The 15,887-nt window shown below is 38.2% G+C and overlaps 1 long non-coding RNA gene across 1 annotated transcript in view; it reads left to right on the forward strand.

Moving 5' to 3' along the window:
• LOC123619610 (uncharacterized) overlaps nucleotides 1-15,384 on the forward strand; it is a 289,556-nt gene extending 274,172 nt beyond the window's left edge. The window contains exons 5-6 of the long non-coding RNA XR_006728277.2: nucleotides 2,042-2,092; nucleotides 15,328-15,384. This is a non-coding gene — a long non-coding RNA (uncharacterized LOC123619610). The remainder of the gene's footprint in view (nucleotides 1-2,041; nucleotides 2,093-15,327) is intronic.
• The last annotated feature ends 503 nt before the right edge of the window (nucleotides 15,385-15,887 follow it).

Below are 15,887 nucleotides of genomic sequence, written 5' to 3' on the forward strand. Positions count from 1 at the left end.
TATAACAAAACCCTGCAAAACTCTGTGGCTTAAAACAAGAGACTTTTGTGAACTCACGGTGTGATTTGAGTTGGGTTTAGCTAGGTGGTTCTTCTGCTGGTCTCCTAGACTTCCCCAGTGAGGTCAGCTGCCAGTCGGCTGACAGTCTCTGCTTATGGAGGTTACTTGTCAACTTGTCATGGGGACAAATGGGCCGTGATCCTCTGATTATCCAGCATGCTAGTCCAAGCTTGTTCACATGGTAGCGGTTTCAGTTTTATAAAGGTAGTAAGAGAGAGCAAGCCCCAAAGTACAAGCACTTTTCAGATCTCTGCTTCTTTACATTTGCTGTTACCTCATTGTCTAAAGTCAATGTCATGGGTTTGTGTTCCCTCAAAATTCACAGGTTGAAGCCCTGACCCCCAGTACCTCAGGATGTAAACTTATTTGGAATTAAGTTTGTTGCACATGTAATCAGTTGAGTTACCATGAGGTCATTCTGGAGTAGAGTGGGTCCCTAATTCATATGATCTTATGAATACGGCCTTATCTAATGTGTTCTTATAAGAAGGGGAAATTTAGAGACAGACACATATGGAAGAAAGATTATCTGTTGGGACTGATGCAGAGGATATTCCTACATTGGTAAGAGATTAGAACAAATGACATTTTAGGACCCTTACTAACTCTGAGAGTATGAAGAAGCTAAAAGAGAGGGCTGGAACAGATCCTTTCCTAGCCCCTTGAAAGAGAGTGTGGCCCTACCGACATCTTGATCTCAGAGCTTGAACTCCAGTAGTCTTGATACAATAAGTCTGTGGTTTAAGCCACCCAGTAAATGATACTGTTACTGTAGCCCTAGCAAACTAATACAGCAAGTCACATACTGAGTCCAGGGTCATTATGGAGTGGACTATCTAAAAGCATGGACATGGAAAGCAAGAGAAAATTGGGGACCACTCCTGCAATGATAGATCACAGCTAGTAAAAAAGACAAATCAACAGGAGACCATTCCTACTCTATTCAACTAAGTATGTACATTTAAATGGCTGGGTTTTAAAAATTATTTTCAATAATTCCTCCATGTTGCTATGCCGTCAAATTGACTCACATTTAGGTTCACTTCCTTTTTTTTCCCCTTCTGATTTTAGGGGTCGGTTTTTTTTTTTTTAATTTGGTTTCAGAATTATGTAAATTATGTACCTTATATCAGATTCAAATTTATAAAACGAAGTACATCTAAGAAACTTTATCTTTTATGGCTGCTCCTACTCTAGGGGCAGATTTGATCTGTAGGTTGTTAGCATACCAGAGCCCTTTCTTTTTTGATGCCTACCTTTATTAAAGTCCTAACGACATTGGATTGTGATTCTTGAATGTTTCTGCTTCTCTCTTAATCTCTCCTCAATGACAGAAATAATGTCTTGTTTTTCTTTCTGTCTTCAATGCTTAGCTCAGATATTCACTCGTTTAATTATTTATGAGTTCAGAAAATGTTTACTTAGTGCCTACAATATGCTAGGACTCGGGGGCATGATAAGGAGAAGACAGACATGGCTCCTGAATTTACAGAGCCTACATTCTCACAGAAAAGGCAGTCTTCTGAAGGATAACTATGAAAAAGTGTGGAAAATATTGCAGAAGAGGAAGAAAGTGCTCTATAAATGCTCATTCAAATTAATGTTTTTTGGTTATTTTTTGCTGCCAAAAGCATTGCTTAAATAATTCTTATTAATTTACCTCTATAAGGCTGAATATGATTTGAAATAGAACCTGAAATTACTTGTCTTGCTGAATTTGTGTGTACAAAATTTCCTAATTTTTTTCCCACTTTTGAACTGACAGTGACCAATCACATCATTGTCATTAGGAGCAGAGGTGGTCTGGGGATTCTGGAGTTTTTCAGATGACACTCTGCAGTGTCACTGCACAAGTCAACCACATGTAAGCAGCAGAAAGAACATCAGATTAGATGGGGACAAGGGGCAAGAGTAATAAACATGGAAATTAACCAAAAAAGCCAGCGCAGTTCAACAGATTAAATCTGTTTATTTCTTACAGGAGGAGCTCGGATCCCTTCAGTCACAGAAGTTAATCGGGAGCAGGAGCAAAGTAAGACTATTCAATTATTCATGGACACACGTCAGTAACAAGCAATTACTGCATTTGGTTATAGGGACGCAGTTGGCATTGAACATGGAACCAGATGTCTTTACAGGAACCTATACAACCTCCAGAAGAAGATAACATCAATGTCTAATTACCATTGCATCCAATCTGCATATCCTGACAGTGTAATCCAGAATTTCTTAATTCTTCTCAATTCTGGCTACACATTAAACTCACCTGGGATCCTAAAATAAATAATACATATGCATATATATGTATTTTATTATACACACACACACACACACACACAGGTAAAGAATTTCTATATATCTCATAGACACCATCCCTCGAGGAATCTAATTTAATCGATCTAATTAGCCTTGGTGGGGACTGGGCGTCATGTTTTTTAAAATCTCTCAGTGAGTCCTTCCAATGTGCTGCTAGGGTTGAGAATAACTGAGGCAGCCACTTGAGATCGCCTTTAGACGAAAACAATGAGTAGCATCTCATTAACATTTACTTAACCTCTTTACTATTTGCATTACAATGATAGTGAGCTAAAATTCCCACCGGGGGTCATTCCTGGAGCACTTTTGTTGGTATTCATAAGTACAAACGTGACCTCTAGTACTAACTCATTCTGCAGTTCTGAGGACGTCGTTTTACCTCTTAGATAAAAGATACCTCAATTTCCTCATCTGCAAAAAGGAGGCATTGGTCTGGATGAGAGTCACAAACATAAATGCCTACAGAAGAATTTAAAAGTAGAGTGTGGACTCTGGAGTCAGGTGGCTTAGATTCAAGTACCGGTTCCACTAACATGTGAACTTGGCTAAGCTGCTTAATTTCTTTCTGCCTTAGTTTCCATTTCTATAAAATGGAAATAGTTTTACTGGCGCATAGTGTTGTTGTGAAGGTTAAATGAGTAATATATGTGGAATCCTCACCAACAGAGCCTGCTGGTGTGATTGCTATCATTTGCAAAATAGCTTAGTCTATAAGCTTACAGTTTATAGCTTACAAGCATGCGCTGTGGAAATAAACTTCTACTGTGTCTCACTCATGATAGTTTATTTGTTCTGTGTGCTCCTTCAGCCTTAACTTACTCTGAGTAAAACACTCTTCATCATCGGTTGTAGGGTTAAACAGTTAACTTAGGTAAAGCACTTAGAACACTGGCAAATAGCAAGATTCCCTTAACAATTCAGTTTAACAACCCAATAAATGCCACCTATGGTATTAAGTGTGGGGCATATCAGGTAAAGCGAGTATCTGAAATGATAGGAAGGTTCATATTCCACCTAAAAGGGGAAGCTAGAATTCAGTCAAGCTTGAACTGATTTTTGCCATGCCAGATCTTCTGATCTTTTTCAGAAAAAGATTTTTATCTGAAATCTTTGGATTCATAATATTGACCACTAGAGAAATCATTTTAAAATAATCACATTGAACAGGTCTGATATCGCCAGTTTGCAACTTCTGCTCTAAATTTTGGGGGGACCCTTTAGCTGGAGGAACATGTGGCTGCAGTGCTCAAATCCTCCCCAAGTGGTGTAGTAACACAGTGGTTCTCCAAATGTGGTCCCTGGACCAGCAGCATCAGCATTACCTGAGAATTTGTTCCGTATGGAAGATCCTGCAGGCCCACTGAGCCAGAAACTCTGGGAGTGGGGCCCAGCAATCTGTGTTTACCAAGCCCTCCAGGGAATTCTGATGCTTGCTCAGTCACTGAACCTACTGGTGTAGTAGAAAGAGCATGATCTTTGAAACGGATTCAAATCCCAGCTCCCTAACGCAGATGCGATGCAGCCTAGGCGAAGGTCAGTGAGGTCTCGAAGCTGGGATCTAGCACAGAGAGGCTGGGAAGACTAAACACAAATTGGCCCTTTCAATTTGGCCTTTTTTTCCTGTTTCCATGAGAAAAGTCACAATCTTCCTGCTTATTATTCCGTTACTTTTAGGATAATAATCCTGGTATCAAAAATGCTCAACCACTACATTCTAGGAGTCCAATTCAATTTTAGCCTACACATGCATGAAAAGAATGTCTCCCCCTAAAAACATTAATCTCTTATGGCTTCTGGAAAGCTCTCAAAACTCCAGAGCAGTTAAGTCCTGGTGCCTTGGCTTGTGTCATTTCAGACTCTTATTTACAGTGAATTTTCCTTCGAGATTATTAAACTTCTTATCTGTGGACCCATAGTTCTCTTTTCTATTCTTACTTTTAGGACATGTCTGATTTTATTTTCTTGTATTTTGTTGCAAAACACCAAAATAGTGAACTTATTCATCTAGTGATTTAGACCATTCTAGTAAAGAATATAAAGAAAATAAAAAACAACTCTGCTATCCTAGGCCACATGGAAGATACAAAAAAAGTGCAAGCGCCTTAATCTACCTTGGCCTCCTGCCTTTAGGAGAGAAGACACACAGTGAGTAGAGAGAAAGGAGAGGCATAGAATGCACACACTCAGGGCTGCAAAAGATTGCAAAAGGCATCCAGTCCTATCATTCCCAAATGTGAATATTCTATGAGAATTAGCTGGAAAGAGGTCTATTTTTTTTTTTAAAAAATACAAATTATTGGGCAATACTACAAATTTACTAAGTCGTGGACTGTTAAAGTGGAAGCTCAGAATTTGATTTTTAAGCTCTGGTACAATAGGCTGGTATTTGGAAATCTTAATTTAGCCATTCCTGCTTGTATAATCCTTGAGCCCCAACAAGCAGTCTTCCAGTCTCCAACTGGAAAACAGAGAGAAGGGAACTCAGTACCAGGAGAGTAACACAGTGCTGTGTGCATGAACGTGGGTTCTGGGACAGACTGCCTCCTCCCTAATCATGGCTCTGCCACTGTCGCTGCATAACCGTGAACAAGCCTCTATCTTTCACGCCCCTCGGCGCTTTAGGGGCAAAGTGGGGCTGATGCATGTTTTAGTACCTGCGTCAGTTTCCCACGGCTGCCATAACAAATTACCACAAATTTAGTGGCTTAAAATAATAGACGTGTAACCTCTCACATTTCTAGAGGCCAGAAGTCAGGGCAGCAGCAGGGCTGCCTCCCCTCTGGAAACTCTAAAGGCGGCTCCTATGCCTCTTCCAGCTCTGTGGCTGTCAGTGTTCTAGGCTGCCTTCGCTTATGGTCACATCTCCCCAGTGTTGATCCCCTCTTCATGTAGCCTTCTCTATTCTCTGTCTCTCAAAAGGACACTTGTCGCTGGTTTTAGAGACCAGCCTGATAATCACTATGATCTCTTCATCTCAGTATCCTGAACTAAAAGAAGACTTTTCCACAATAAAGAGCCTCTCATAGGTTTTGAGCACTAGGATAAGGATATGTCTTTTGGGAGCCCATCATTCAATCCATTAAAGTACCCAAAAGGATAAAGCTTACAGTAAAAGTGCTTAGTATGTGCTTGGTACATAGTAGGTACTCTAGAAATATTATTCCCAGTTCCCGATGCAGTCTCTTCCACATTTGGGGAGCTTCGCTCTAGAAATCTCTGCTTTATCTTGAATTAAAATGACCCTCTATCACATTCGCTTATTGGCCCTGGTCCTGCTCTCCGGGTCAGTTAGGACAGCCAGACTGAATCTTCCACGTGCCAGTCCTTACATAGTTTGAAAGTACAGTTCACGTTTTCACACGGCAAGCACAGTCCACAGTCTTTTCTCTTTACTCACCGTAAGGAAGTAACTCCAACCTCACCTCTCCTTATTCCTTCCTTCTCCATATCTGCCTCCAACACTGGGAACTAGTTTTGTTTCATATAATTGAGTTTGGAATGGCATTCCAAAGACCTCTGTCATAAGTAAATAGTCTGTTCATCTGTGAAGTTTTCCATCCTAAAGATAAGAAGGCTGCATCCAGGACAAAGTGTGGACAGTTAATAATTGGAGCTATAATAATATGAAATTCTAGGTCTGAAATAGTGAATTTACTTGAAGAAATTAAGATAAGATGAAATGGTCAGAAGAGAGGGTAAAGATCTAATCCAACATTATCTGAAACTTTAAGATTAATATGACTTGTCTTGAGAAATAATATAAAGAGACAACTTTGATAAAAAGTAACTTTTTGGATACTAGACTAGATATGTGAAGACCCAAATAAAAAAAGTAAGATCAAAATATTAATAATAAATAAAAGTTTTTTGTTTTTTTTTTTTCATTCTTGAGTTTCCCATCACACAGCATAAGTATTGGACCACACAAGGGACCAGACCTGTTGGGTGTGGGAAAAAGTAAGAGTTGAATTTCTAGACTAGTTCCCATGCCTTAATATTCCCACCTCGGGACAATCCTCCTCTACCCTCCAGATGATCACCTTGACCAATGATTTTACCAAAAGTGACACTATCAGACCATAGCCTCTGCTAAGACACACTGTCCTCTCTCAAACCGGTTGATTTTTCTTGCACTCACTCCATGTATCTTTCCATCTATTTAATTCCCCTGGTGATCATTTCCCACCAGTTGTACTTAGCAGCCAATGTGCACAGTGAAATCGAGCAAAAGCTCTAGGCCAACATTCGTGGAGCGAAAGAGACAGGGAAAGAGTCAAGGTGAGAGAGGAGCAGGGTTGGAGAGAGGAGGAAAGGGGAGAGAGAAGAGAAAGAAAGGAGAATGGGAAATCAAGGTAAAGACTGGCTGGGAGGGAAAAGATAAGGGTGAGAGAAGGTGGAAGGAGTGACAGAGACAGAGAGGAGGGAGAGGAATAGAGATGGGGTAGAAAGAGGGAGAAAGGGAGGGTTTTGTGGAGGAAGATTTAGGAAGAGAGACTAGAGAGGAGACATAGGAGAAGGGAAAGGAGAGACAGAGAGAAAGAGAAACTCGAATAGCACCCTAACTCCTGTCACTTTTATTGGGGTTTACACTGGATAAATGATGTTTTAACAGCCCTTTATTCTCCTACCAAGTTTGAAACCAATTGAGAGATAGTCACTGGAGTTAGGCAGACAGAAATCAAAATGTCAACTTGATACTGGCTAAAACCAAGTGACAAATCTGGCTTTTCATCTGCATCCCACCCAGTGTTGGGCTTCCCCCATCCTTCCACAGACTGGGCTGGATACCTGTAGCAACAGCCGCTCCCACTCCTAGGGGCAGACTTTGTCCGACACTCACCACACAAGCTTGCTGAAGGTAGGAAGCTGCACAGGAGAGCCTAGAAGACTCTTCCTTTTCACAGATAAGCCACCCTTCCTCCTCTGGGTGGAATGCCCACTGGGCAGGGTGGCGGGGGAGATAGGAGGGTTACCCTAAAGGAACTTAAGAAAAGTTATCCTTTTAACAACTTTGTATTGAAATATCCTGTTGTTTTATTTGGCTCCAGATCTCAGGGACCCTAAAGTGCTGGGCCTGTACTTTGTTCATCACTTTTCTCCCCAGCATGTAGCATTGGCTCTAGCATATGGGAGAGACTTGGTAAGTAAGTTCTTGTTGAAAAATGACTGATCCCAGTCTGTCCAAGGTTTGAAAGGGAAGAGAGTGAGCAACAAGGTAGTGGACTAACGCAAAAAGCTGAGACTTCGGGACTGGAACAAACTGGGGTAAAGTTTTAGTTCTAACAGTTAGGAGCTGTGTTCCTTAAAAATAACACCCATTGTAATGAAAAAAAATGTGATTGAAAACAACAAGAGAAATTTGGCAGAGAGTGGTCACCTGTAATGGACATTTGGTTCCCTCTCATTCTTTTTTTTCAATTTTGGGGCGTTTAATATTCAGATATCTTTTATCTTCAGGATAAATTCCAAGAGAGGTAGAATCCAGGGCTTCTTCCCACTGTGAAAATTGGTGGAAGGTCAGATGGACCTGCATTCACCTCCATAGCCACCAGGGCAAGGGCATGTAGCCTAAGCCGGGGTGATCAGTTAGATGCCTCTGCCTGAGTCTGTCAATGAAAGCAGGTGGAGGGAAGGTTAGACATTGTTCATGATGGCAGCGGCAAAGTCCACCACCCCATGGCATGGCAGTGAGATCAGAGGTGATCTAGCAGTGAGATCTTCTCATGAATTCTAACCACTCTTTCAGTGGCATGACTTTAGCTGTGTTTTTTAGCTGCTGCCCATTTCCTAACTTCATTTCTCTACCTTCCCATGTGGTCTTTGTGTTACTCAATGTCTTTTAATAAAGTCCTTTTCAGCTTAAGTTGTCTAGAGTTATGAAGTAAGTATGTCATTCGAAAATAGTAAATAAAAATTCTTAAGGAGGACAAAAGGATAGCTGGTCTAATTCTTTCTGTTACAATTCAGGAAGCATTAACAGATAGCAGATATTCCATCAGCAACTGTCTTCCCATTGGGAACCTGCACACCTGGAGAGCGTTAGGCAACTTTGTCCAAAATCCTACCAGGAAAAAGAGACTCAGTTAACATGACTCTCCATCGATCTCCTTGATCAGTTCCAAGAAGGACAGGAGCCCTGACAGTTCCCACCAAAGTTTCTCTGTGTTGAATTTATAATTCCTTATACTTTGAAACACAGATTTGAGATTGCACTGCTTTGAGCAGTGTAATGAAGTCAAAGCTATCACGTGGAAGCATCTCAGTAAATATTACCGTCGTATCTACCATCCTGTAGCAAGTCAGGGACAGAATAAGTAGGCCTGCAACACAGCAAAGCTTCAACTCACAGATGCACGTGTAGGACGTGATGGTGTAGGTAGAAGAAAGTGGTGACAGAGGAAATATATGTAGTTTTTCTAAAATTAAGCCACCTGTATTCTAGGACAGTAGTGTTTATGTGAAGAAGTTTTTGTATGTACAGTCACAGAATAAATTCATTAAAATGTATTCATGGAGATAAAGGTGAGGAGAGAATATTTGTTCCCTTAAAAGAATAAATAGCACCTTGCAACCATCCTTCATGTGATCTATAATTTGTCTCTGGTGGTCAGTGAAAATGTGGCCAAGTTGACTGAGTTTTAGTTTACTTCCTTAGTAAATTCAAGGTCATTGCTTAGGTTATGGGAAATATTTATCTTTTTACTGACAACAAGGCAAAGAATAAGATCTTCACCGGATGCTGCTTGAACTCCTTAGAAAAAGCTCCACTTTGACATCAGGGCTGGGGTGCTGAGTCTCATTAAGACAGTCAAGAATTGTTCCGGCAGTTCAGGATAACTGAGATTTGAAGCATCATGAGGATGGACCCTGCTGTGCTAACAGCAAGTGGGACCAACTCAGCTCTTCCAATAAAGCCTGTTGTAGAAGTGAAACTGCTAGAGAAGAGCAATCTGGCCTTTTAGAGCAGAAGTTCAAACAAGGTTGGAAGTCAAAGAAAGTCAAAGAAAGAAGCTCATTATAAAAATCTATACCCCTTGGGTGATGCTTTTGTGTACATTCATCAGCTGCATGCAATATTTAATTAAATGTGTTCTCTCACCTCTAGCTATTTTTTATGCTGAATTAAAACTGCAATAGGACAGTAAAAACAGTGGAATTAATTCAGGGCCTCTATTCCAGAAACTGTGTGTTGTATAAAGTCAAGTGCTAATCATAAATGCTGGCTCAGAAAGTCCTTCTTGTCAGGTGGGGGAACTTGTAGGTCGTCCAGCCTTCAGAAAGCTGTAGGGCAGCTTGGGCTAGTAGAGTTGATGGCCTAGAAAATAATAAAGTGATCCATCCCCGGGGTGAGGAGGGACCTCAGGGACACAGGCAGCTTCACATAATGATGAAAACAGTGTCAATGAATCTAATTCTTGCTGCAGGTAACAAACTAGGGTCATTGCCTCTAGGACACTTCTCCTCCCCATCCTGGGTTAAGTAATGTGCCTTTGCTATATACCACTTTAGCAAGCTATAATTCTGCTAAATTCATATTCGTTTTTCTTCTCATAGCTCTCTATTGAAGGCAAGGAATGCATATATTCTGTTCTTGTATTCCTAGTGCTTATAACATCTTGCCCAGAATAGATACTCAGATAATTACTGAAGAAAGGAAAAGCAGAAGGAAGGAAAGATGAAAAGAGGGAAGGGGAGGGTGGGGAGGGGGAAAGGAAGAACCCAAAATGTATCTAGGTCTGGAGTCTGCATCAGAAAGGTCCAGGAATCAGTGAGTTTTCAAGAGGCAAGATGGATAGTTGCATGTAGAGATAAACGGAAAGGTATCATCTGCATGGTTTGCAGATTATCTGATTTGGTTGCAGATACATGGCCACTGACTAAGATTAAGGAAGAATCTTTCCAGGTCCTGTTAAGAATAATGAGAAAGCAATTCAATCCCCCCAAAGGAGGAAAAGGTGGTTGAGACAATGCCCATGTGGTTGACATCAGGAATAAGGTGGAGGTTCAAGTAGTTTAATAAGGATGTTGGAGCAGAATCCAGAATTGGACAAGAATCAAGAATAACTTTTTTTATTTTTGCAGTGTTTTGCTTCTTTATATACTTTATCTTTTTCTTTCTTTTCTTTTTTTGTGGCGGGGGGAGTAATTAGTTTTATATATTTTTAGAGGAGGTACGGGGGATTGAACCCAGGACCTTGTGCATGCTAGGCACGTGCTTTACCACTTGAGCCATACCCTCCCCCTTTTTATATCCTTCAAATCAACTTACTTTCCAACTGCTCTTTTGTTTATTAATGCATTAGTTGTACACAATAAAATCCACTGATTTAGAACTTCTTCTCTTCAAACTCTTAGGAAAAAAAGTCTCAAGCCAAGTCTTGAGGAAGATACTCGAAAATCACCTATGTGATAGAAGTCTGGCGTTCCAAATATATAAAGAACCCCCAAAATGCAGTAATAAAAATAAATGACCCAAGTAAAAACAGTCAAAAATTTGAACAGACACTTCTTCAAAGAAGATATATAGATAGCAAATATGAACCTGACAAGATATTCATAATTATTTAGAAATTATGGAGATGCCACAAAACAAAGCAAACAAACAGCAACCCATTTCAAAGATGGGCAAAGAACTTAAAATAGATGTCTCTACCTATGCCCTGTATCTGCTCCCCTCCCATCTCTAACTCCTGGCAACCACTAGTCATTCTTCATTTCTATCATATTGTCATTTCAAAATATAATACATGTGGAATCATATAGCATGTAGCTTGTAGGGACTGGCCTTTCTCAATGAGCATCATTTTTTGAAGATTCATCCAAGGTGTTGCTTATATAAATAGTGCATACTTTTTTCCCTGCTGTGTACCTTTTTACTGTACTGCTCCATGATACAGATTGACCATAGTTCGTTTAACCATTCACTCGTGAGGGACACCTGGGTTGCTTCCTGTTTAGGGCCACGATGAATGTCTGCTATGAAAATCCGTGCACACATTTTTGTGTGAACATAAGATTACATGTCCCTGGAATTAATGCCTAGAAGTACAATTACTAGGTTGTGTGGTAGTTTTTTATATATATATATATATATATATATATATTTTTTTTTTTTTTTTTTTTTTTACAGAAACTGCCAGACGATTTTTCAAAAAGGTTGTTCTATTTTACATTCCCAGCATAAATGTATGAATCTATGAACCTGTAGAATCCTGGACTTGGAAATTGCTTTTGGGGACTTTAAAAAAATTATGAATACAATTTCTTTAATAGTTATAGGGTATAATTAGATGATTAGAAGTCCAATCACTGTCTGGGAGATTGATCAATACAATTAAAAATTTATAGATGGTGAGAGAAGTAGAAGGCAATAATAGGGAGGAAAAGAGGTTTGCCTTTCATGTAGGAGAAAATAAATGTTTCCGCATCAGAACACTACATATAACTAGGATTATATTGTTTATGTAATACTGTATTATCTTTGTTTGCATACCATTGTAATATATGTATTTTTACATATTTGACAAAAATTATTTACAGCATAGGTTTAATAGGTATAGAATATTTTACTGAGTAAGTATATTAATTTTATGTCTTCCATTATTAATATACTTTGTTATGAGATTTGTGTATTACATATAATTCTATAATAAGCATATTTATATAAACATATATATTTTCCCTGGTTTAAAAACATTTGATGATACTGTTACCGGAGAATGGGTTCTTGTCTCACGCAGGAAAGAATTCAAGAGTGAGACATAGTAAAATGAAAGTAGATTTATTCAGGGAGATACACACTCCATAGACAGAGTGAGGGCTGTCTCAGAAGGCAAGAGGTGGCCCCAGAGCATGGGGTAATCTGGGAAAGTGAGATCAGCCATGATGTGTGGGTATGGTTAGTTTCTATGGGCCAGGTAATTTCATATGCTGACAAGTAGGAGGGTTATTCCAACTGTTTTGAGAAAGGGGTGGGGACTCCCAGGATTTAGGCCACTGCCCACTTTTTGGCCTTTTGTGGCCAGCCTTGGAACTGTCATGGTGCCTGTGGGTCTGTCATTTAGCATTATAATACTTTACAATCAGCATATCTTGAGGCTTGAAGTCTACTGGAAGTCAAATCTTCCACCATCTTGGGCCAAGTTGCTTCTAACCAGTTTATATCCTATCCCTAATTGCTGTGTCATCCTTTTTGATGATTGTGCCCTGTCCCCTTGCTTCCTGTCTTAGTACTGTAATTATTTGAAGTAGAATTACTGGATCAAAAAGTATGAACCTTGTTATGGTTTTTCATGAATTTGCCAAATCACCTTTCATAAACTTCACACCATTCTATCACCTCACAAATAGTATCTGAGAGCATGCTTTGCACTAAACTTTTTATCAAGAGTGAGTGCTGTCTTTGTAAAAATAGCTAATTTGTTAGCAAAAAGCAAATATGTCTTGTCTATATGCATTTATTTGATTATAAGCAAGAGTGTAAAAATGTGATAATACTATGGCGTGTGTGTGTGTAGTCATTATATCTTATTCTACTTCTCTGTCTTGTCCTTATTTTCATACTGTGATATTTTTCCTTTGTTTAATTAATTTATATAAGATCTTTATCTGTTAAATATTAATCTTAACTAAACTTTTGGAGAAGAGTGTACCTTTGTTTTTTAGTGTGACTCTTAAAACCTTTAAAGATAGGTTCTTAGGCACAGGCATTTCACATTTTCATGTTATAAGACTTACTGAATTTTTTCTTTGATAGTTCTCCTGTTGCTTTTCTGCATCAGAATTCTCCGTACAGGGAGAAGATGAATAATTATTGGGGTTTTTTCCAAGTGTTTTATGATTTTATTTTTTTAAATGAATATTTTGAATCAGTCATTCTCAAATATTTTGTTTATAGTACCCCTTTACACTCTTAAAAGTTACGGTTGACTTCAGAAGGCTTTGGTTGTGTGATTTATACTTTGCCATATATACTGTGTTAGAAATTAAAGCTGAGATATTTTACAAATACTTATTATTAATTTATTTTAATTACTGAAAACAATAATAACTCATTACATATTAACATAATTGATGTACTTTAGGACTAATAACTATATTTTATAAAATAAAACATTACTGAGAAGAGTGACATTGCTCTAAATTTTTGAAAATCTCTTCAATGTCTGACAGTAGAAAACAATTAGATTTTCATACTCTGCTTATGCATTCGATCTGAATTTAATTAAATTATGATAAGCTGCTTTGATCAAAGTGTGAAAAATAGCTGGTCTCACAAAGATGTGTGGTGGGGAAGGGGTGGAGTTTTTTCATAGACTATTCAGATGATGGTGATTTTTTTTTTCTGATGTTACAGCAAAACTCAGTAAGTCAGTTTCTTAAATGTCAATTGCAAAGTAGAATCTAAAACCATATCAGTTAATTTTTACACTCTGTTATGTCAACATCTATTGGCCTTTCTTGCACTTTGAATGGATCTTTTATTCATACATGATTTTGGAACATAATACATTACTTGTTTAGAAAACATTGGTTCCCTGACTTAGGCAGATTTTTCAAAGTTGGCATATTAATTTTACCATATCAAAACAATCACATGTATTATTATTATAACCAATCTTATCAGACAAGTCTTTTGGTATCTGGACACAGGGATTGTCAAGCTCATGATGATAGACACAACTCTTCCAAAATTCTAGTTTTTGCTTGAAATCTCAGATGTTATCATTTGCAAAATATGTGGCCAATTGTTTTCCTTGATGTGACAGGCTCATTTTGTTTATTAACCAGTTTGTCATTTGTTCTTTAGAAGTAAAGATGGTGTCTCATGAAAAAAGCAGTTAGTTCAGTTCTCAACTCAAACAATCACAGATACAATTTTCTTCAATACCACCATTAATTATGCTTTCATGTGGAGCAGACTGTTTTATGCATATTTTCCATTTGTCACACAAGATATTAAAATGTCTCATTATAAGGTCAGAATTAAATAATATTTTTTAGTGCTTCATCAAGGACATTCTTAGGTGAAACTGGCTTTTTCCCCCCTGCTGGTGTGTGGGTGTGAAGAATGCAATGATTTCTGGTACACTTGGCGCCACTGCCCTGATTTGTGCCGAGCACCAGCATTTTACCTACTATCACTCTTGCAGCTCAGTGCAAATGTCAACACAGTGGGGGGAAAAGTTAATCAACAAACTTTGTCATTATATTTTATTTTTTTTTAGTTTTGTTTGTTTGTTTGTTTTCATCTCACAGATCCCTGAAAAAGTGTCAGAAACCTCCCCGTTTCAAGAAGTGAGAATCTGAGAACTGCTACTTTAAACTATATGGAATTTTTATTGCATTATTTTACAGAAAGGCTGTATTTTTTTTCCAGAATACTTAACAAATTTTCCTAGTTTTCCAAGGTGATTTAAATAAATTATAAGTAACTTATTGTATATATTGTTAGAGAGGGAGGGAGGGAATCTTTTTTGGTGCTATCAACTGATGTGTTTACTGTGTTTACTCCACCAGCATCATAGTTTTAATTATTTACCTTCTAATATAATTTAAAATCCAGTGGGAGCAAGAATCCAATTAATACTCTTTAAAAAAAAAAAAAAAGCCAAAAGTGATTCTGTGTGATTAATCACCCAAGAAAAATAATTTTTATGCCAATAAAACAAAACCAAATAATTCTAATTATAGTTGAGTGAAATTGATCTTTGTGTAAGGAAATATTTAACCCACACAGGAGCATATCAGAGGCATAGTTTTTATTAATTAAGTATAAAAATTTTTTAAATTAACTTAAAAAGAATTTAAAGTTGTGTAGTATTTTGTTCTTTTCTGAGATGACTGCTTCTCTTTTATATGAGTCTATCTTTATATCTCTTAATAAATTTTCATAGTGTCAACTGAAAATATGCAAAACCTAGAAGTTGAGAATTATGTTTTACTTGGCAGATTTTCTGAGGACTTCAAGCCCAGAAGACAGCCTCTCAGAATAGCTCTAAGGGACTTCTCCAAAGAGGTAAGGGGGTTTTGCAACACAGACCTAGTAGCTGGGTACAGCGTTGGTGGTACGGTGGTGAGCATAGCTGCCTTCCAGACCTAGTAGTTGGAGCATCAAAATATTACTGTTAATTAAAGAAAACCAGGTATCTCAAGTTAATGAATTTAGCACTTTTCTATATACGGGAGGTGCAAGAGTCTGAGCCCACTGAAATCATCCCTTTGATATGCACCTTAGCTCTCTAGGGCCAATATCTCAGTCCTTTCCCATCCTGAGTTCCCTTACTCAGGGTGCACCGTTGAGGGTAGCCGCAGTGGCTGACAGCTAATAGTTTCATATAACTAATTATTTACATTCCTCTGCCCTGTTGCTAAGATTATTATTTTTACTATTTCATCTGTCTGTTGCTAGTTCCTAGTGTAAAGTATTTAGTTTTTGTTTTTAGGCATAGATTTTATTTCAGTAATGGTGTTGACCAGTCTAACAATTGTTATCCTGTTGGTTTTAATAA

Source organism: Camelus bactrianus, chromosome 10 (genome assembly GCF_048773025.1).
Source record: "Camelus bactrianus isolate YW-2024 breed Bactrian camel chromosome 10, ASM4877302v1, whole genome shotgun sequence".
Classification (NCBI taxonomy): Eukaryota; Metazoa; Chordata; class Mammalia; order Artiodactyla; family Camelidae; genus Camelus; species Camelus bactrianus.